The sequence below is a fragment of the Acomys russatus genome, chromosome 2, assembly GCF_903995435.1.
Source record: "Acomys russatus chromosome 2, mAcoRus1.1, whole genome shotgun sequence".
Classification (NCBI taxonomy): domain Eukaryota; kingdom Metazoa; phylum Chordata; class Mammalia; order Rodentia; family Muridae; genus Acomys; species Acomys russatus.
In genome coordinates, this window is record NC_067138.1 from 68,361,136 (window position 1) to 68,383,800 (window position 22,665).

At 43.5% G+C, this 22,665-nt stretch overlaps 1 protein-coding gene across 1 annotated transcript in view; it reads left to right on the plus strand.

Annotated features, from left to right (window-relative positions):
* The window catches only part of Musk (muscle associated receptor tyrosine kinase), a 142,276-nt gene that overhangs the window by 7,879 nt on the left and 111,732 nt on the right, over nt 1-22,665 (plus strand). The gene's annotated exons all lie outside the window — the stretch shown is intronic.

The following is a 22,665-nucleotide window of genomic DNA, read 5'->3' on the forward strand; positions in this document are numbered from 1 at the left end:
GTCTGGGTTTCACAGTTGGTCTAAAGTTTGCAAGGATCTACCCATCTTCAGTCCATCATTGCTGGGATTACAGGTGTGGCCATTCTGTTCCATTTTTTATATGAGTTCCAGGGAAGGCAAGCTGAGGCTTTCATACTTGTGAGGCCAGCATTTTATCAGTTGAGTCATCTCCTACCACCTCCGCTATTTGAATAGGGTTGCTGGACAAGATAGCGCAGAAACAGCTAGCCTGAGGCTGTACTAACCATCTTGGATTAATTTGTTCTCAGTTGCTGTGATGAAACACTGGCAGAGACCAACTTGGGGAAGAAAGGGTTTATTTGGTTTATACCATTGCCCCATAGTTCATCACTGAGGGAAGCCAGGGCAGAAAGCTGGAGGCAGGAACTGAAGCGGAGACCATGCCATGGAGGAACTCTGCTAATAGACTTGCTCTCCATGGCTTGTTCAGCTTGTTTTCTTAAACAAAGCAGGACCAGCCACCTAGGGGTCATACTGCCCACAGTGGGCTGGGCCTTCACATGTCAGTCAAGAAAATGCCCACACAGACATACCCACAGGCGAGTCTGACAGAGACAATTCCTTACTTTTCCCAAGTGATTTTAGTTTGGAATAAAACTAACCAGCAGAGGTCCCATCTGCTGTTGTGGCTAGAATTGTCACCCTCATGGCATAGTTCTAGCCTTACCATTTGTCTTCCTCATTATTCCGTGGCCTTCTGAAAAAACATGCACCAACCTGGTGTATAACCAAAATTCAATTTTATGTTCCTTGTCTGCATACTTAACTTTTCATTTAGTTTGACTTTATTCTAAACATGTACCCACAATCCCCAGGGCCAGGGGAGCTTGAGGCTGCTGGCTCATCAATCCTACTGACATGAAACAGGTCATGCCACTTTATTCTTAGACCTAAGTGGGAGATCTATGTCAACTCCTGTCCCCAAGGCCCAGGGAAAATCACTGAGGAGTGGAACGAGTGTAAAATCCAGAGGGTGGAGGGAAGTGCTGTGAACGGCCCCTTGGAAGGCGGTGTGAATGGCCCCTTGGAAGGCGGTGTGGCCACTGTGCCCACGAACACATGGCAGCTATGCTTGCCTACACGAGATCAGATCAGCGTCCATCAGCATCCAAGAGACAACACGAGGTGGACTCAGCCAGGCATTAGCCAAAACCAGAGAGGATATAAAGGGACAAGGGGGCCACGTTGGAGGTGTCTGGAGAGATGCTTTGCTTGTATGTATGAAAATGTCAAAGACTAAATACGAACTACAGACAAGAAATTGCCGTTCTTTTCATCGAAAGACTTTAGAAAAGAACATAGTTTTAATGACTGCTATCTCTAACATCTAGACTTCTTTGGTAAATGTTTGTAATTCATGCGAATATGTAGTGAATTCTGTTTCTAATGTAACCATCTGCGGTCTGGGTCTGGCTTTCTAGGCTTTTGCTTTTTCCTCTCACCACATAAAGGCTCTCTATGCAGATTTCTGTCTCTAGCTTCATGCTTCCTCTACTCTCAAATATTCATGAGAAAGAAATCTCCATTTCTAGCCATTTCTAGCCCAAACTTTACTCCATTTTGTTTAAACCCTTCCACTCTGTCTCTATCACTCTGTATCTGTATGTATCTGAGATGCTGTGGGCATCTCAGAGCTGATGTACCAACACCTGTAGATTTCGCTCTCACCATTCCTTTTCCTCCTGATCCACTCCTCGGCCATCATTTGTCCATGGGGTGGTGGTGGTGGGGTGGGGAGACGCCCTTCTGATGTGTAAGGTGACACACGCTGCATTAACTGATCCAGGGGCCAGTCAGCATCACCTGTATCCATGGATCCAGTGGTATGTTCACTCGTTAAGTCTGTGTAGTTTGGACGAATAATCTCCACTGTGCCAATAGGGATTTTGCTGTCACTTAAGGCCTTTTAAAATGCATTTTCATGTAACTAAGTTGATGAAGGAATGTTTGGAAGGCATTTAGGTATATAATAAAGCCATTTCCATTCTACGGTGTTTATTTCTTTTTTTTTTTTTTACTTTTGGCTTAGAAAATACTGGTATTTTTAGTCAAGCTATCTGGCTGCAGGAGATATCATATGTTTTTGATAATTATATCAATTATTATTTACATCCTTAAATATCGCTGAAGGAATGCTGTTTGCTTAATTCGTTTTTTTTTTTTTTTTTCCCTTTCTATATCTTCCTGGCAACTCACTGAAGTTAGCTTGTAACTTAAGATAAAAGTTGGCAAGATATAGTTAAACAGTTTTAAATGAGCATCAAGAGATACCAAATGATCATGTTAATTACAAGTATCTTTACACTCAAATATTTTACTGACTTACTACCTTTTACTTTAATGTAATTTTTCCAGATTAAAAAAAAAAAAAACACTCTATGCCATCTGCTCCCACAGTATTTTGGCATAGTCACAAAGTTCCCCTTCCAGACCCTGAGCTTCTGAAGTTCCTTCAGGGGAGTTTGTTAAAGAAAACACATCAGAAGAATTTCCACCCCTTCCAGCTTGTTTCTTAATAAACAGCAGATGAACTGATCAAAAAACACACAGCTGCACAAATGGTCCCTTATCATCACATTTCCTTTCTGATTTTTTTCCTAGATACCATGCTTGTACTTTGTCCAAGGAGAGAGTGTTTTAGGTACTATATGTGGAACCTATGAACAATTTTTCTTTAAAACACACAGATACAGTGTTATAAGCTGAATTATAAACTGTGATGATCTCTCACATCCTCTCATCTAGTTCATGAGGAAGCAGACCCTCAGTACGTGACTAAATAAGCAAGGCAGCTTTTCAGAGGGAAGTTCACAGACAGAAGCAGTTCTATCAGTAAAATAATGTTTAGGTTCTGGAGAGGTGGCTCAGGGGCTTGAGGACATTGACTGTTCTTCCGGAGGCTTCAGGTTCAATTCTCAGCACCTACAGGGTGGCTTAAAGTCATCTCTAACTCCATTTCCAGGGGGATTTGATGCCCGCTTCTGGCCTCTGTGGGCACTGCATACGCATAGTGCAGGCAAAACACCCACACACATTAAAAAATAAGGTAGATTTTAAAAAATCAGTAAAGGCAATGATTTCCTGTTGAAATGAAAAGCTGTCTTATGTAAATGCCAGCCATTTCCAGTTTTCCCGGCAGCAATGAAAGATGAAGTGGCTCACTTTTTGAACGTATATTTGGACATGTAGAACTCAGAGCCTTTGGGTTTAATTTGCAAGTGACATGCAGTCTATGGAATTGACAAGAATGGATAACAACAGTCCAAGAGTCTCCCCAGGACAGTCCAGATGGAAAGGGTAAATTGTTTAGGAGAACATCCATATCCAAAGTCATTTATTTCTGGAACGTATTCAACCCTGCCAGACCTAGATTCTAATTCAGCTTCGGGAGCCAATCAGGACTTTTTAATTTCTCCATCACTCTGTGGATGTGATCAGTCTGTCTCCTCCAATATTTCTCATTCTGATCCATCTTTTTGCACACTGGCCGCAGTTGGCTTTGTAAAGTAAAAATGGTGTTGTCTGGTAAAGCCCAAACACCTTCCATGCTTGCCCTTGCTCCTTTCTATGGCTCCTCTATGCTCACACTCTGGCTCTCTATGGCCCTGCCCCTCTATCCGCACACTCTGGCTCTCTATGGCCTTACCCCTCTACGCTTACACTCTGGCTTTCTGTGGCCCTGCCCCTCTATGCTCACATTCTGGCTTTCTATAGCCCTGCCCCTCTATGTTCACACTCAGGCTCTCTATGGCCCTGACCCTCTATGTTCACACTCTGGATCTCTGTGGCCCTGCCCCTCTGTGCTCACACTCTGGCTTTCTATAGCCCTGCCCCTCTATCCTCACACTCTGGCTCTCTATGGCCCTGCCTCTCTATGCTCACACTCGGGCTTTCTGTGGCCCTGCCCCTCTATGCTCACACTCTGGCTTTCTATAGCTCTGCCCTTCTATCCTCACACTCTGGTTCTCTATGGCCCTGCCCCTCTATGCTCACATTCTGGCTCTCTGTGACCCTGCCCCTCTATGCTCACACGCTGGCTCTCTATGGCCCTACCCCTCTATGCTCACACTCTGGCTTTCTATAGCCCTGTCCCTCTATCCTCACACTCTGGCTCTCTATGGCCCTGCCTCTCTATGCTCACACTCTGGCTTTCTGTGGCCCTGCCCGTCTATGCTCACACTCTGGCTCTCTATGGCCCTGTCCCTATGCTCACACTCTGGCTCTCTATGGCCCTGCCCCTCTATGCTCACACTCTGGCCTTCTGTGGCCCTGACCCTCTATGCTCACACTCTGGCTCTCTATGGCCCTTCCCCTCTATGCTCACACTCTGGCTTTCTGTGGCCCTGCCCCTCTAATATTGTGGCTTTCTGTGGCCCTGCCCCTCTATGCTCACACTCTGGCTTTCTATAGCCCTGCCCCTCTATCCTCACACTCTGGCTCTCTATGGCCCTGCCCCCCTATCCTCACACTCTGGCTTTTTATGGCCCTGTCCCTCTATGTCCACACTCTGGCTTTCTGTGGACCTGCCCCTCTATGCTCACACTCTTGCTCTCTGTGGCCCTGCCCCTCTATCTTCACACTCTGGCTTTCTATGGCCCTGCCCCTCTATGTTCACACTCGGGCTTTCTAAGCCCCTGCCCCTCTATGCTCACATACTCTCTCTCTGTGGCCCTGCCCCTCTATGTTCATACTCTGGCTCTCTATGGCCCGGCCCCTCTATGTTCACACTCGGGCTTTCTATGCCCCTGCCCCTCAATGCTCACACACTCGCTCTCTGTGGCCCTGCCCCTCTATCCTCACACTCTGGCTTTCTATGGCCCTGCCCCTCTATGTTCACACTCTGGCTTTCTGTGGCCCTGCCCCTCTATGCTCACACTCTGGCTTTCTGTGGCCCTGCCCCTCTATCCTCACACTCTGGCTTTTTATGGCCCTGCCCCTCTATGTTCACACTCTGGCTTTTTGTGGCCCTGCCCCTCTATGTTCACACTCTGGCTTTTTGTGGCCCTGCCCCTCTATGTTCACACTCTGGCTTTTTGTGGCCCTGCCCCTCTATGCTCACACTCTGGTTTTCTGTGGCCCTGCCCCCCATCCTCACACTCTGGCTTTCTATGGCCCTGCCCCTCTATGTTCACACTCTGGCTTTCTGTGGCCCTGCCCTTCTATGTTCACACTCTGGCTTTCTATGGCCCTGCCCTTCTATGTTCACACTCTGGCTTTCTATGGCCCTGCCCCTCTATGCTCACACTCCGGCTCTCTGTGGCCCTGACCCTCTATGTTCACAGTCTGGCTCTCTATGGCCCTGCCCCTCTATGCTGACACTCTAGCTTTCTATGGCCCTGCTCCTCTATCCTCACACTCTGGCTTTCTATGGCCCTGCCCCTCTATGCTCACATTCTGGCTTTCTATGTCCCTGCTTCTCTATGCTCATACTCTGGGTTTCTGTGGCCCTGCCCCTCTATGCTCACACTCTGGCTCTCTGGCCCTGCCTCTCTATGCTCATACTCTGGGTTTCTGTGGCCCTGCCCCTCTATGCTTACACTCTGGGTTTCTGTGGCCCTCCCCCCTATGCTCACACTCTGGCTCTCTATGGCCCTGCCCCTCTATGCCCACACTCTGGCTTTTGCATCCTCTTTCCTCTGCCCAGCGTAGTTCTCTCTTCTCAGTGGTTTACCCCTTCTCCCATCCTTTAGCTCCAGCCCTGAGCATGTTAGGATAATCCGTAGGGCACAAAGGCTGGTCAGGGGAGTCTTGTTAACCCTGGAAAACACCTACACCTTCCCTCTTACTGCCTCCCCAGGCCCCAGCAGAGCTGCCTATTCACTTCTCTGTCTATCTTACTGAACCACGTAACTAGTTCTTCTGCAGTCCTGAATACACGAGATAAAATGTAATGAATTTGCCTAATGAGTAAGCGGAAAAATCAGACTGTGCACTTGCAGAGTAATTGCAGTGGATGAAGAGAACTGGTTTATTAAAATCTTGTCTCTGCTGCCACCCAGTGGTCAATCAGCTTAGAAGTCGAAAGACTTCAAAAGAAAAGAGGGGAGAAAGGAAAACAAAACAAAACAAAAAGAAAGCTCTTATTTGTGGGGAGAACAGATGCTCTGGTTTGTACCATTGGTATTTTCCTTGGGTAGAGTTCTGTATTCTTCCTCTTAAGTGTGATCTTTCTAAGTCAAGAGCAGTCGCTGAGATCAGGTGGTTTCCCATTTACTCCCATCTTCAGAAGGCTGAACTGGAGTCGCAATAAAAGAAGATGCCAATAGACATAAACCGACCATCACCATTTGCTTGGAGTGTTTGTATGTGTTAGTGGCAGAATTCTTTGACGAATGGTGTGTGTGTGTGTGTGTCAGAGAGAGACAGAGAGAGAGAGAGAGAGAGAGAGAGAGAGAGAGAGAGAGAGAGAGAGAGAGAGAGAATGTCTGCACTTTTTTTGAAAATGACTCTTGTCCCTTGGCATACAAAGTGAATGATGGTGTTAGTTTGTTTACTTGTTTGCTCTTTAGTTTAAAAAAAAAATACCACATAAGTGATACCTCTCATTATTTATTTGTAATCATCTAATGAATCATATGAATACTGGGGTTAGCCCAGAGTTCATAATTTTCTCATCTAAACTCCCAGTGTAGTACTGTTGGAAGATGTTTACTCAATAGTAAGCATCAAGTGTCTTCTGCAAGCTGGTGTCAGAACTGTATGCTTCTGTGGCCTGGGTCTATGAGAGTCACAAGCTAGATTCATCTGGTCCTTCATATGAGTGTAAGAGCAAATCTTCCTGACACCAGCTTTCTTCTACTCTCAGTTTTCCTGTAATTCAGACCTCATCCCAGGATTTTAGATAGTGATGCTGAACGGAGTCCTGCAGCTGGATTATTAAATCTTCCCCTGCTTTTGTAGATCTTCTGGAAGGTTGTTCTGCAGGCAAGTTTCTCAGTTTCCTCCTAGACTGCCACTACACCCCAAGCTTAGTGTCTTCCTGCTCATTTTATTTTCTTACTCAGTATATCCCATTCCTCCATCACAAAAATTAGCATTTTGTCTTTCTCAATTCTCAATAGGACAACTGGAATTTGCTGTACATTTTAAAAGCATTTGGGAATACATGCACTATGGAATACACATAACAAACACCCTTAAACATTGTTTTCCTCTAAAAATATTTTACCTACTTCTTATTTTATTACACATTTTGAAAACATTGTAAAATGCCTTATGACTGCCACTCAATATCTTATAGACTCATCACTGGCAAAAGAATATTTAAATCTAATAAATCTTAGTTTAGTAATTATAATTTTATACAGATACTAAATTTGCATGTTATAACTCTCATTCAATGTTTACTTGAGTTAAGTTGTCTTTCTCATGTTACACAAATACTTAGGTGAAATAATGAACTCTGATTGCTTCCAATTATGTACGTGATTGTCAGACGCATATATCACTAAGGAGACAATCTAGACGAAGCAGTCTTCAGGGGCTTCACTCACACCCGAGTCACAATGCAGCAGAGGTCATGGTGCCACCGCAGAGAGCAGAAGACTGGTTGCCTGGGGTCTAGAACGGGGACAGAGTATCAATCATTAGAGTCATAGGAAACCTCCGGCTGGTGATGGGAGTCCAGATTCCTGGGTGCTGGCTGTTTACACACTTATGGGTGTGTTCAAAGCTCACTGGACTGTAGATTTAAAACTGTGCCTTAGTGTTCGTTAAGTAGACTTAACTTCACTTTTCTAATTGTATGGAAAATGTGACATTCTCACATGGTCAGCTGTTAGGAGAGCTGTGTAGCTCATCTGTTCTTGTTTTGACATTTATCTCTAGGGCATATATTGGGAGGCTTAAATTTTCACTACTACAACCCCTTTGGGTTCTCCAAATACTCCAAAATTTATCTGGACATAATAAATTTTAACATTTTCAGCTATTACTGAAGAACACATTTTCCTTCGTCAGTATGTTTATTAAAACTATAGCATGCTAGTCCTGAGCTTAAATGCCATTGTGAGTGTATGCTGACTTCCATAAACACAAGTGTACTTGTTATTCTTTGGACAGAGTTGAAGGCAAAACCAGAAGGGACCATGAAGGCATTTCAGACAGAAGTCCCCTTATAGTCAACACTTGCTAGAGATGGAGTTTGTCATGTTTACAGCTCCATCAACATTCTCGGAGGCTAAATAGCCTAGTCGCGAGGGCACACTGTGACCACAAGGTCTTCTTGCACTCCACAGATTTATGTCTTTGCTGTAGTCAGTTACCACAGCCCAACTTGTTCTGAACAAGTACAACTTTCATGTACACTCAAGCTGCCTTACATCCAAGGAACAACAGCCAGATTCTTTATGTCCTGCACTTTCATGTGACCTCAGTCTATGTGTGCTGCCCAGCTGCTTCGTGATACACCAGCTGCCCTGCAGCAAAGCCACATGCATGGGGGGGCGGTTCTGCACGGAGGTGATCACGTGCTGCAGCTTCACTCCCTGGTTCAGCTCAAGTGTCAGGCTATAGATTTATGGATTAGGTGTCAAGACTCCACCTCACCAGCTTACTGTATCATGTAGTATGTATGTGTTATTACTCATTATTATTATTAGCTTATTTATGAATTTATTTATTTAATGTGCATGTGTGTTTTACCTGCATGTATGGCTCTGCACTACATGAGTGTCTGCCTGCAGAGTCGAGAAGAGGTCAATAGATTCCATGGAACTGGAGTTACAGATGGTTGTACCACCATGTGGGTGCTGGGAATCGAACCCAGTTCCTCTGGAAGAGCAGTCACTGCCCTTAACCCCCCAGTCATCTCACAGCCTCAGAATTGTGTGTGATTTTTTTTTTTTAAGCAAACAATTCCATAGATCTGAACAAAATGCTACATAGTAAATTTTGCTTACAGGCCATAGACACAGATCAGGCGTTTATGTAGTATTAATAGATTTTGTGTGTGTGTGTGTGTGTGTGTGTGTGTGTGTGTGTGTGTGTGAATGTGTGTGTACGTGTGTGCATGCAAGCCTGCTCTCTGCCCCTGTCTCTGTCTGTCCGTCTTTGATAGAGAGGGTCTGGCATATCCCTGGCATCAAACTCACTATGCAGCCAAGGAACTTGAACTTGTGATCCTCCTGCCTCCTCCTGAGCTCTGGGTTTGTGGTGAGTCTGTGTCACCATCCTTCCTTGATGTTGTGGTGGAGACAGAACCCACGTCTCCACCTCTTCAGTCCAAGATCTACTCCTAATACAGGCTCACACCTATCTTCTCTGTAGAGGAAATGGACATCTAGGTGAAAATTCTAGAAAAAATTATTCCTTAAAAGATTATTGAGGAGGTCAGGCAGTGGTGGCGCATACCGCTAATCCCAGCACTTGGGAGGCAGAGGCAGGCGGATTGCTGTGAGTTTGAGGCCAGCCTTGTCTACAAAGTTAGTTCAAAGACTACACAGAGAAACCCTGTCTCGAAAACCAAAAAACCAAACAACCAAACAACAACAACAACAAAAGATTACGAGAGGCATCAATAGGCAACTGTGCAGAAGAGGGATTGCACTGCTGAGGTACAGAATCACTGTTAACTAATCTTTGGAGATAACAAGGGGACATGAGGCTGCAAGTACATAAATATGCTTAAACTTTCCATAAAAAGAAAACTGTGTTATGTAGGGCAACTGTAGCGACTGGGACCTGGGGCCTATGTAAGGCTGTAGAATGGATGCCGGATTGCTAAAAAGAAACTTGTCTTAGCCATGGCTCTATTGCTATGAAGAGACATCATGACCATGGCTACATATAAAAGGAGGCATTTAATTGGGAGCTTGCTCACTCAGAGGCTGAGTCTACAGTAGCAGGCAGGCAGAAGTAGCTGAGGGCTGACATCCTGATCTGCAGGCAGGAGGCAGAAGGAAAACAAGACTGAGGCTTGTGTAGGGTTTGGAACCTCAAAGCCTGCCCTCAGTGACACACCTCCTCCAACAAGGCCACACCCCTCCAATAAGACCATAAGTCCCAATTCTTCTCAAACAGTCTACTGGCTGGGAACCAAATGTTCAAATACACAACCCTATTGGGACAAAGTCATTCAAACCATCACAAAACTCACCAATACATTAGGTGGATCAACCATCATTAGAAAGATGGTTAGTTTGGGAAATATTGTAAATATAATGTACCTGGAATTGAGAAGGTATTTGACAAATCATTTATTATGTCTTTGTGAACAAAAATTATAGACTATCTATAATAAATAAGAAGCAATAATGTCTCTTATTATTTCCTCTAAACTATTAGCATGTATTTTTGTGTCAGATACTCTGCCCTACAGAAAAGACCCATCAATATATTGTTTTTTAGTGAAATGTGCTGAAGAATTCTCCCCATTTGTGACCTCACTTCTGAGCCAATTCGACACCCCTCTCCTCCTAAACACATATGGTTTATTAGGCTATTTTACTTTACTCTAGGCCTTGGACCTCTCACCTGCACTCCTGGCTAGTGCTCTCACCTGCACTTCCGGCTAGTGCTCACATTCTTTCTTTGAAAGTTTCTATAAAAAGGGGTGACCATGAGTTAGAGATGATCTAATAACAAGGCCCAACAAAAAGATAAAAGATGCCGCTCATGCTTAAATGGTCTGAGAAGTTTAGCGGTACCCCATGCAGAGATTAAACTAAGTGGATCTTCCATAAGACATCTGCTTCTGCCCCACGTCACTTCTTAAATGTTTTAGTTTGGTCTGGGTAACTATTGGCTTCCTTTGTATCTGACTTTACCTGTACACGCTGATCAGCAGATGGCACCGCTAACCTGAAGAAACCGTAGTTGGCTGCATAAAAATCAAAAACATAACTTTAAAATGCTTAATGGTTGTTATTTTCATTGCACATGTGCATTGCAAAAATTGAGAAAATGAAGCCTAATTTTATAAGAAACAAATATTAATGTTTTAATATCGCCAAATTTCATATTTGATGAGAACAGGATCTACACTATGGGAGTTTGCTAACTGGATAAAAAAAAACAGCAATCTGCTATAAACAGATCACTATGTAATCACACATTTCTCAGCAACATAATTCATTATGTCTGTATAAATATGTCATAATTTAGCTAAGAAATGCCATGTTAACAGGAAACAGGTTATTTCCAGTATCTAATTTTCATAAACAGCAGCACTTCCTGAACATTCTTCTGCACATTCTGTTAGTTGGAAGGAACATATTTAACAGTCCTTACGTGATACATTCTTAGAACTCAAAGTATCATTTCAAATTGATCACAAAAGGACCTGGCAATTTGTATCATCCTTTTCCTTTGCTTCATATACACTGGAGATTGCACCGAAGAACCATTTATCTGGCTGGAGAGACAGCTCATTGGCTGCTCTTCCACGGAACTGAGTTGGGTTCCTGCAACCACATAAAACAGACTATAGTTGCCTATAGCTCCGGCTCCAGGGTATCTGACGCCCTCTTCCTGTCCCCTATGGGTATCTGGCATGTGCGCACGTGCACACACACACCCCACACATGCACACACGCACACATTAAAATATTCTTTAAAAGAACCATTTATCTTAAAGTAGGAACAAAATATAAATTGATTTTAAATAATATATCTTTTATTGTAGGCCCATTAACTACTTTACAAATAGAATAATTAATATTTACTCTACCTATTTCATTAGCACTCATATATGAAGTTATTCCTGCCATTAAAGTCGTTCGAAGTATTTTAACACCATTCATTCATATGTTTTTGATGAGGGCTATCATTTTAGGGTAGAAATAATGTATCTGTTCTTATGTTTGAATGTTTTAAGTTCTTTGAATTATTTTGTGATTAATTTCTTAATTAATTAAAATTAATTTTTGTCTCTCCTGGCGTGGTTCCCACAAACTGTGAGCTAACACAAAACCTGTCTTCTTTATGTTGCTTCTGGTCAGGTTTTCCATTGGAGCAAGGATAAAAATATGGCTGTCAGATTCATAAAGACAGAGAGCACCATGTGGGAAATGAGGCCTCCGGGCAGCCACGTGGGACAGTGCTCTTTATTTGTGTGAAACAGAACACAGCCTTGTAGCTGCCATAATTCTGGGACCTTTGCACAATGTTGTGTATTTTATGGCCTCTTGATTTGTCATGGAGAAGGCTAAAATCTCAACAATTATATCTCTCTGCATTTCCGTTTTGCCATATATGAAAACTTGTAATGTGGGTTTTGTATTTTGATGTTCCTGGAAAGTATTTTGCTCGAATACCGCTGCCTTTTCCCGTTTTTGCAATGGCTGGTTTACTTTTTGCATGTGGGTCTGTGTGTGGCATGTAGGTGTATGTGGGCAGGTGTGCCTTTGTTTGTGTGTACATATGTGTGGAGGTGTGAAATTGACATCAAGCACCGTCTTTTGGGTCACTTGTGTTGTTTTCGAGACATGGTTTCTCTGTGTGGACCTTATTGACCAAACTCAAAACTCACCAATGTCAGTTGTCTGGCGGGCCTGCTTGCCCCAGAAACTTTGTCCTGACTCTGAGTGCTGAGGTTACAGGTGGCTACAAGCCTCTCCGCTTTCACATGGGCTCTGGAGACCCAGCCTCACCCTCACACATGTGTAGCCCAGCACTTTACCCACTGAGCCATCTCCCCATCTTTCTTTAGTTTGAATTATACACAGTGCATTTCTCAGTGTGTCATTTAGTTTCTTCATCACTACGTTAATAGATGCTTTGAGAGTGATTGAAGAGTTAAATCTTTTCATCAGCTCTGTGTTTTACAGAGTCCTAAATATAGGGTTGCTTAGTCTAACACTGTTGACTTTATGAATCTCTTAGCATCTCTAAATAAGCCAGAGCTGGTGGGGCACACCTTTAATCCTACCATCCAAGAGACAGAGTCAGGCAGATCTCTGTAAGTTCCAGGCCAGCCTGGTCTACATGGGTAGTTCACGTCAGCCAAGGCTATGTAGTGAGCGCCTGTCACAAACAAACATTTCTCTATGATTCTACCTATGAATAAGAGCCTGATCATGCCATTGATAACAATAGTCATCCTTAGAATATTTAGTTTTCTAAGTTTAATTTTAAAAAATAAACCAGGCCAATTTATATCCAATTTAGCCTGTGTCATCTGCATCAGTGTGTCCTTCTGGGATAAAGGAGGTTGGTAGACCAGTCGAGGAGCAAGGTTTATCTCCATATGCCACCTCCTTTCCAACAAACCAATTCCTCAGGCACCCCAGGAGGCCCACGTCCTAACACGCTTGTGCAGCATCCATCTATTCACCCAAGTGCTGGAATCCCCGTGAGCAACTGGACCCTGTCCCCAACAAAGACCTTGCTTCTCACTTTAGGCTTCCTAAGAAAGTTCTGATGCCTGGTGCGTTTCCTACTCAGGGACACAGAGAGTGGTACCCATGGGTCACGGTGCACATTTCAGAGACATTTACTCATGCCACCTGGGAAATGTAGTTCCGGCACATGCACAGCTGTCCTTCAGACCTTTTCACAGTTCTCCTGAGGGTACTCATGCAGCGAGCTAATAACAAGCAGGAACAGGTGCAGGTCTCCAGCTTTCAAAGCCTTTCTTCTTTTTATCAGCAGTTCTGGTTTTATAAAGAATGAAAGTTACCAGCTCATTCCTACCCCAATTTCCTGGTAACTCAGTAGGGTGTCCTAGGGATCCAGATGTCCCTGATAAAACTTCGACACATCTGGATAAGACCAAGGCTTCAGGCTGTACCAGGCCCTGACAATCAAGTGGGGAGGTCATTGAGCACACAGGCATCCTGTGGGGCCTTCCAGGACGGCTGGGGACTAGTTTTTTTTTTTTTTTTTTTTTTTTTTTTTTTTTTTTTATCAGTGCTTTTGATTTAATTTCCGTGTTGAGATGAAACTAAAGAACTTTAGAAACAAGGCGTTCCTTTAGTCGCTGGTAGTTGCTCAGTGCCCAGCTCCTTGTGCTTTGTCACAGAAGCAGCCGTTAGTCTCTTTTCATATCCCAAAGTGCAATAACCCTAGCAAAACTCATCCATAATGCGATGTAATATTTGCTGTTTTCTGAGGGCTGAAAATTTGAGAGATTTCCCATTGCTTTATAGTTTTCATACTATTTGTTCTTTCTATTGGACCTTTTTTTTTTAAAAAAAAAAAGTTATTACTTTAAATAAGCCTTTTGTGCACAATTGTAATTGCCAGTTGCAAGCCCCTTACAAATATTTACCCCTAGGCTCTGTTAGGAAGCAGGGCTCTCTCATCCCTAATGTTTATGTATGAGCTTTATTTGCATACAAATCATGGTTCTTCTCTGACCTTGCTATCAGGAGAGGACCACTGTAATCCTATTGATGTGTTTAGGAACAGGATGTCTGTTTATGTGTGGGGGGTACATACACGAGATATCGCATATCCTGCCTATTATTTTGGCCAAGTCTTGTTTTGCGAGTTACCATAGATACACATTTTTTAATCCAGTAAGAACAGTGTGACATGCAAAGGCATGTTATAATATAATGCCAAGTCTGTAAACAAATGTTTAAATCAACTTTCTGCAGCAAATCTTCCTTGCTTAACATGGGGGGAGTTACACTCTCATCTGGGTATGAGCTAGAAGTCAGCCTGTGGACTGGACTGTGGCTTGTGGCACCAGTTGGCCTGCTGCATGACATAGAGTTGTCTCCGCCAGCCACACATTACATCTGTCTATGCCTCTATTTGTTAGACAATCTGGCACCAGGGACAGCTGAGAAGCAAGATTTTAGAACAGCTCAGTTGATTGATGCATTCAGAGCTATCTCTAAATCCAAATAAAAGGCTAAGTGCTATCAAGCACATGTAAATCAAGCAGGTCCCTCTTAGAGCCTTGACAGGGCCTGGCTAAGGTCACATGACACTCACATGTGCAAACGCCAAGTGACTTACATTCAACAGTAGAATCAAAGCCTGCCTGCACCACACACTCAATTAGGTCACATTTTAAAGTTGTTTCAACTGTGAGATACTAGTGCACGGTCCGGCACATAAGCCACGATGAGATCAAACTCAATGGTGGGGTCTTGGGATGTCAGGCAGGGTAGGTGCGGTATCAGTGATGAGTACAGAAAGTGAGCAGGTGGTGGTGCCGAGGAGGCTGGTGGGACATCATCTGTGACCAGTGAGTGGACATGATACATGACATTATAATATAATAATATGTGGTAGCTAAACGCCAATCACTAGAGTTTCACTCTTGGGAGAGCCCAGCACTGGGCCTCTAGGAGTTATGACAACAGCTTGCTGCGCCCATGAAAATTCTGTGCACGTGGAAGTACAAAGCACAGCATCAGACAGAACCTAAAAACAAGACAAGGCAACCAGCAAGATGCCCATTTTGTTATCTGCTGTTCCCACCGTCCCTAAGTAACACCAGCTCTGGCTAATGTAGGCGGCAAGGAATTTACTCTAAGAGTAGGAAGCTCAAGAAATTAAGCACAAGCCTAAAGACACAAACCAGAAACATGAGTGAAAAACAAGGAGGTGGGCGGAGGCACCATGTTGCAAGTTGAGCCCAGGAGCCACTGGACTCTGTGGCTTCTTGTCACCACAGCCACTCCCCCAGACTCTGCTGCTGTCATGCACCATGACAAATGAACCCTAAAGGGACAATTTGTTTTGCTTTTGTGGGAACAGTCTCATTGGCTCATCTTGGCCATGTGACTGTGTGACCTACTTTAGTTTACAGGAAAAGTAGAATCTGGAAGCTTCACATCAGGCATCATTAATGACAGACAGGGTCTAGACACCATAGCAGGTCCTGAGAATGGAAGGGTGATGGGCCTGGAGATTTAGTAGCAAAAAGTACACATGCACGTGCACACGTGCACACATACAAACACACTATACCGGTGGGGAGTTTCTGCATCAGAAACTTTTGAATTCTTTAGCTTACTTAATTATAATAAAAAGTTGTTTCTTTCTCTGTCTAATTTTTGTTATTGCTGTTGTTGTCACTGGAGATTGAACCCAGAGACTCTCACAGACTCGGCTGAGCTGGTACAGTGAAGTCTGAGAGTGGCTCATGTTGTGTGCAAAGGGATGATGGAGTGGGCAGTCATGGTGCGTGAGTCTCTTTTCTGGAGTGTCTCTCAGAGCTTGCATACAGTGCACGGCATCATGTAGCCTTGGATTGCACTCCTATTTCACCGCCATCACCACACATGCACTCCGAGGTGAGTAGCCTAGCCCTGACCCATCCTTGCCAACCTGAGACCTGATAGTACCATCTATGACTCAGTCCTCTCTGGACAACCTCCTCTGAATCCTCGTCCGTTCCCTCATAGGTAGAAGGGTGAGGTTTGGTGAGCATGGATGGAGGAGGCTTTCCTGATCTGCTGACCCATGCCCAGCTCAAGCTCTTAACATTTAGGGGGCCTTACTGAGTTTTGAGATGATTTGCTCTCTAAGGCAAGGCACTTGAGAGTCCGTATCAACGAACCTTCTCTCAGCAGGCTTCTTGGGCCCTTTAATGAATGATAGAGGTTCCTCCTCTCACCATCCTATATAAATGTAATTATTTCACCATTTTCTGGGTCTGTGTGACTTTTTATTCTGCATCCTTGGCACATTGCTTTCACTTGGCATTCACAGAAAGGCACGAAACAGAAGAAACATCGTTAAAGAATAGCTCTTCTATGCCTGCAGGCTTCCTAATCCATTCCCTAGCCCCTTGGTCTTCTCAGCTCAAACGTCAATGTCCCTGAGCACCCTCTCAGATTACTGTCCTGTTGCCTGACTCCCGTGTGCTCTCAACACACCTCTTTAACACTGTCACCTCTCCCTTCTTCCCTCCTTCCCACCCGCCTCTTACCTCTCTGGACAGGGTCTCACATAGTCCAGGTTTGCCTCAAACCTACTGTGTAGTCAAGGATGACTTTGAACTTCTGATCTTCCTGTGTCCACCTCCGGTTGCTAGGATTACACGGTGAGCCACCGGGCCCTGTTTATGCGGAGCTGCATAAAGGTAGACCTTTATGTATTCTGGACAAGCACTCCAGCTGAACTGTGTCTCCAGCTCTCCTAGTCCTGGTTAGTTTCTGGTGCTGTGGGTTGAACCCAGGATCTCTCGGTCTTGCCAGGCAAGCACTCTATGTCCCCAAGCCCTGCCCTCATTCTTACTTGCTAATGGCATCACACTTCTCCTTGGCCAGGCTGCAAGTCCCTTGCTCAGAGATTTGCCCATCCCTGTAACCCCAGAGCTCAGTTCAGTGACTTCGCTAAACGCCCCCCTTCAGAAGAGAGGTGAAGACGGGGACCAGGTTTCTCTTACACCCTCTACATTTTCTTTTCCAAATTTGAAATTTATGAGCTGTCTCACTTTGTTCTCCCAAGTTGGAGAACAAAAAGCAAAGAATAAAGAACTAAATTCAGCACAGCCACTGATGATTTTTATCTCCGTCATGTTAAAAGCTAACCAGCTGCTCGTAAACAATCAATAATAGCAAACAGCTATACAAATGTATCTTTTCATGAGACTCTCCAGACGATACCGACTTGTTAATAATGTGGTATTCTGTGCTGGTAGAAAAATGAATTGTTGACTGTGAAAATACCAGTCAGTCATATCGCTGCCCCTCAACAATATACAATCTCATCTTTCATAGCTCTCAGCTGCGCAGTGCTTGGAAGACATTAGACAGGAGCCAATGTTCTGCATATAACAAATGCTCAGTAAGGACGCATCGAATTCCAGTTGGACAGAGCTTGCCCCTTCTGCAAAGGGCACATAAACGAATAAACACAAGGAAATCCCCTCCCATGGCACACACACAGGCATGCACACAATCCTCAGAGCAGCTGGGACGTATTATAAGTTGGAGGATTTTGTTAGTTCAGATGGTTCAGGTCTGCTGAGGCACTCTGGAGGAGAAGTAAATATTATGAATAAGTCTCATTACCATGCTGGCCGTTGGGGAACACCAGCCCGGTTTACTACAGTGTGATAATAAAACAGTCTCATAAAAGAACACCAACATTACTCACTCAACACATGACTGCGAGCAAGATGGTCTCTGTTTTCTTCCCCTAACTACTCCAAACATGATTTCATTCAGACTGTCCTCCAGATGGACTGACTCTCTTTTCAGTAAACCCTGTCAATATAATCATGGAATGTGTGTGTACTGAATCAGTTATCAGTCTCTCTCTCTCTCACACACACATACACACACACACACACACACACACACACACACACACACACACACACACACAAATCATTTTTTTAAACCAAATATGACCTATTTATGGAACTTCACAAGGAAGAGTGGCGGTGGTCAAGGCAGAATCATTTGCAGGGCAGGAGGGAAGGCTGTGGGAGTCGGGAAGGAGCAATGCAGAATCCAGACCATAATAAGACAATGTACTCAAGATTGCTGTGACATCGATTTATTAATTGGCAATGAGAAAGGACTCTTATAACAAAAGAAAACACGGACGGCTCATCTAGTCAGCATGTGATTCCTATCATGAAGCTGAGTGGAGAGCCAGTTAGTGGCCACAAGCAGAGGCAGTGACCAGAAAGTCAGAAGATGGAGACATAGCGAAACTGACTTTTAATGGCCCAGGGCTGAGATGAGTCTCCAAGAGCTTGTCAAGGGATTAGAAAACACACTGCCATGCTCTTCTCAAAGCCTGGTACATTCTTTTCTGGTTCTTCACCAACTTTTACTAATCCATCTAATCTTAGCTTAATTATCACTTTCACAGAGAGACCTTTGCTGGTTGTCTTATCTCGGGAAGGGCCCTTTCTGAGCACCCCAGGGTCCCCTGTAATATCTCTTTATAGCTATTACCTCAACTTGTGCTTCCATATTTATTCCTTGGTCTTCCTACTGAACCCTCAAACAGAATGAGGGATGTGTTTATTTCAAGCCCCACTGGACTCTTAAAACCTAGCACAGTGCCTGGGATATTTGCAAGCACCCAGCAAATACTTGTTGACTGGCTGAGCGAATGTTTGGGTAATGGCTGAAGGTGCAGGGGGTAAGTTCAGGCTTTCTTGACTGAAACAAAATTAGTCTGTTCCATCTGCGAAATGAGGATATGATAGTGCCTGCCTTAGAGCACTCTCCTGAGTGAATAGATGTAAAACACTTTGAGGAGAGATTAACACAGAGTAAGGACATGAGCATATTAGCACCGTCTTACAAATGATAATTTTAAGAGAAACCAGAAGCCCAGTTGCAAAACAACTCAACTTCCCTGGGAGATTCCTTGGTTGGATGCCAGCAATACTAAGATATTTACCCACGTTTCCATGCTTTAGTAGAATTTTATAACACAATTTAATTAAACACATGACTTACAAAGTTTGCACCTAAGTCTTTACAGCTTAGGACCAGCTATGTCTACTTGTTCATATACCTCTGCACTCAATCACCGTGTGTGGACCTAGTTTTGATGGCAACTGTCAGTGGTAGACCTAGGACATTGGACACTGTGGAAGGAAGAAAGGCTTTGTCCCAGGTGAAAGCTGGACATTGGGACAGACTGAGAGGAGCCATCATGTTTCTGGAATTCAGGAAACAGACTGAGGACTCTGGCCAGGCTGTTGTGTTTCTTTTCTTTCTTTCTTTCTTTCTTACTTAAAAAAATTAATTTATTCATATTACATCTAAATTGTTATCCCATCCCTTGTTTCCTCCCATTCCTCCCTCCCTTCTGCTTTCACCCTATTCCCTTTCCCTATGTTGGTGACTAAGGGAGACTTCCTCTCCCTGTATATGCTCATAGGGTATCAAGTCTCTCCTTGGTAGCCTATTATCCTTCCTCTGAGTGCCACCAGGCCTCCCCATCAAAGGGATGTGGTCAAATATGGGGCACCAGAGTTTGTGTGAAAGTCAGTCCCCACTCTCCACTCAACTGTGGAGAATGTCCTGTCCAGTGGCTAGATCTGAGTAGGAGTTTGAAGTTTACTGTACATATTGTCCTTGGCTGGTGCCAAGGACCCAGATCTACCCATCATAATGTTCTACTTATAGGTTTCTAGGGCCCTCTGGATCTTTCTATTTCCCCATTCTCCCATACTTCTCTCACCTAGAGTCCCAATAGGATGTCCTCACATCTATCCCAATTTCCTGCTAAGTGAAGATTTCCATGGGATATGTTCCTTGGGCTAGTGTCCAATTATGAATGAGTATATAAGACTCAAATGGTATATACTCACTCATAATTGGACACTAGCCCCTAGGGGATATTGTGTTTCTAACTGAACATCAATGGGAGAAGGGAACTGGAGGGAGACCCCAGCCATTGCACCCCGAGAGAGAGACACAGGCGGAGAGGAAAGGAGAATGCTGCTGTTTCGGACCATGAGGGTGCTGAACAGATTGGGGAGAGGATCAGTGTGCAGGCCCGGAGACACCAAGAGATCTGTCCCATGGAGCTGATACCCGAAGGTTTACTCTTGTTTCCCTTTAACATTTTTCCCTCCTATATAGGTTACCTGGGTTGTATAATAAAGTCTAATTGTTAAGAAACAGGGCCAACAGGACATCCCAGGGAAATTCTATATTGCTGAACTATTTCCCCAGCCCCTGATGGCAACTGTATCATTTCTACTTCCATACGCTTAGTAGGATGATATCTGCATTATTCAAGGAACAAGTTGTGCAATTTAGAAAGCAGGCTGACTGATAAAATGGCTCAGAGGACAAAGGGACGTGCCATCAAGCCATGTAGCCTGAGTTCAATCTGTAGGACCCATGTGGCAGAAGAAGAGAATGTTGCCCTCTGACCTCTGCACATGCACCATCTCTCTCTCTCTCTCTCTCTCTCTCTCTCTCTCTCTCTCTCTCTCTCTCTCTCTCTCTCACACACACACACACACACACACATACACACACATCTACACACATTACACACACACACATTACACACACACTACACACATACACACAAACTACACACCTATACACACACACACTACATACACATACATAAACAGACTACACACATACTACACACACTACATACAGCACGCACACACTACACACATACTACACATACACACTAAACACACACACACTACACACACACACACACACACATAATAAAAACATACAAATGAAAACAATTAGCACACCCACCTCCTTAACAATACAGGTAGGAATCATAATTGTCTTACAAGTTTTAGGACAAGGATTTTGAGTTAAAACACTTGAACTTGGGCTGGAGCGATGGCTTAGAGGTTAAGAGCACTGGCTGCTCTTCTAAAGGTCCTGAGTTCAATTCCCAACAACCACATGGTGGCTCATAACCATCCATAATGAGATCCAGTGCCCTCATCTGGTGTGCAGGTGTATATGCAGGTAGAATACTATACATAATAAATACCATAAATAAATCTTTAGGAAAAAACAAAAACAAAACAAAACAAAAAACACTTGAACTTATATTCATGTTATAAGGGACACTTACCATGGTTGTTAAGAGTCTCTGGTTCATTCAGTGAACATTTACTGATGTCAAATACACACCAGGAATAAAGCATATTAAAGCTAAGCTTCACATTAAAGACAATAGTACAGGATCTTTCTTCACCAATTAATTTATCATCAATAAAATAATCAATGATAGTGTGATAGAATACATGTGAATAGAATACATATGAATAGAATACATGTGAATAGATTACATGTGATAGAATACATGTCATAGAATACATGTGATAGAATACTGGTGGAAATATTTTAAAGGAAATTTGGACAGGTAGACACAGGGTCTCATAAATATAGTCTTTTTTGACTGAGTAATTAAAATTCCATATTTACCTGCAGACTGTAATTAGAACATGACTTAAAAAAAATGAGATACTAGCAGTTTGTTTCTTACAGTTAAATTGCAAAACTTAAAATGAATGAGCACACAGAGGATGACATATCTGTTTATTACAATAAAATTCATAATCACCAATGACAGTAAAAATGTACATTAGATCACTTGTAAGGTACTCTAAATATTATTGGACATATATTCTCTAAAAAAGAAATGTACATATATTGTGAAATTATTTCCTACGTATGACCTCACTGTTAAAAGATCATTGGTCAAATTATTGACTTCTCATTATTTCAAAATATAATCATATTTTTCAAAAGAAAAATATGAGAGAATAAAAATCGACTAAAGTCACATTAGCTTATTGTTGAGATAATCTGATATATTTTGATGATAATTACTGCTTGCTGTCTGACCCACCTTTTAAAAATGTATTTATTAATTCATTCATATTACATCTCAATTGTTATCCCATCCCTTCTATCCTCCCATTCCTCCCTCCCTCCTACTTTCACCCTATTCCCCTCCCCTATGACTGTGACTGAGGGGGACCTCCTCCCCCTGTATATGATCATAGGGTATCAAGTCTCTTCTTGGTAGCCTGGTATTCTTCCCCTGAGTGCCACCGGGCCTCCTCATGAAGGGGGTGTGGTCAAATATGTGGCACCAGAGTACGTGTGAAAGTCAGACTCCACTCTCTACTCATCTGAAGAGAATGTCCTGTCCAATGGCCAGATCTGGGGTAGGGGTTCAATGTTTACTGCACATACTCTCCTTGGCCGGTGCCATAGTTTGTAGAGAACCCCTGGGCCCAGATCCGCCCATCATAATGTTCTACTTGTA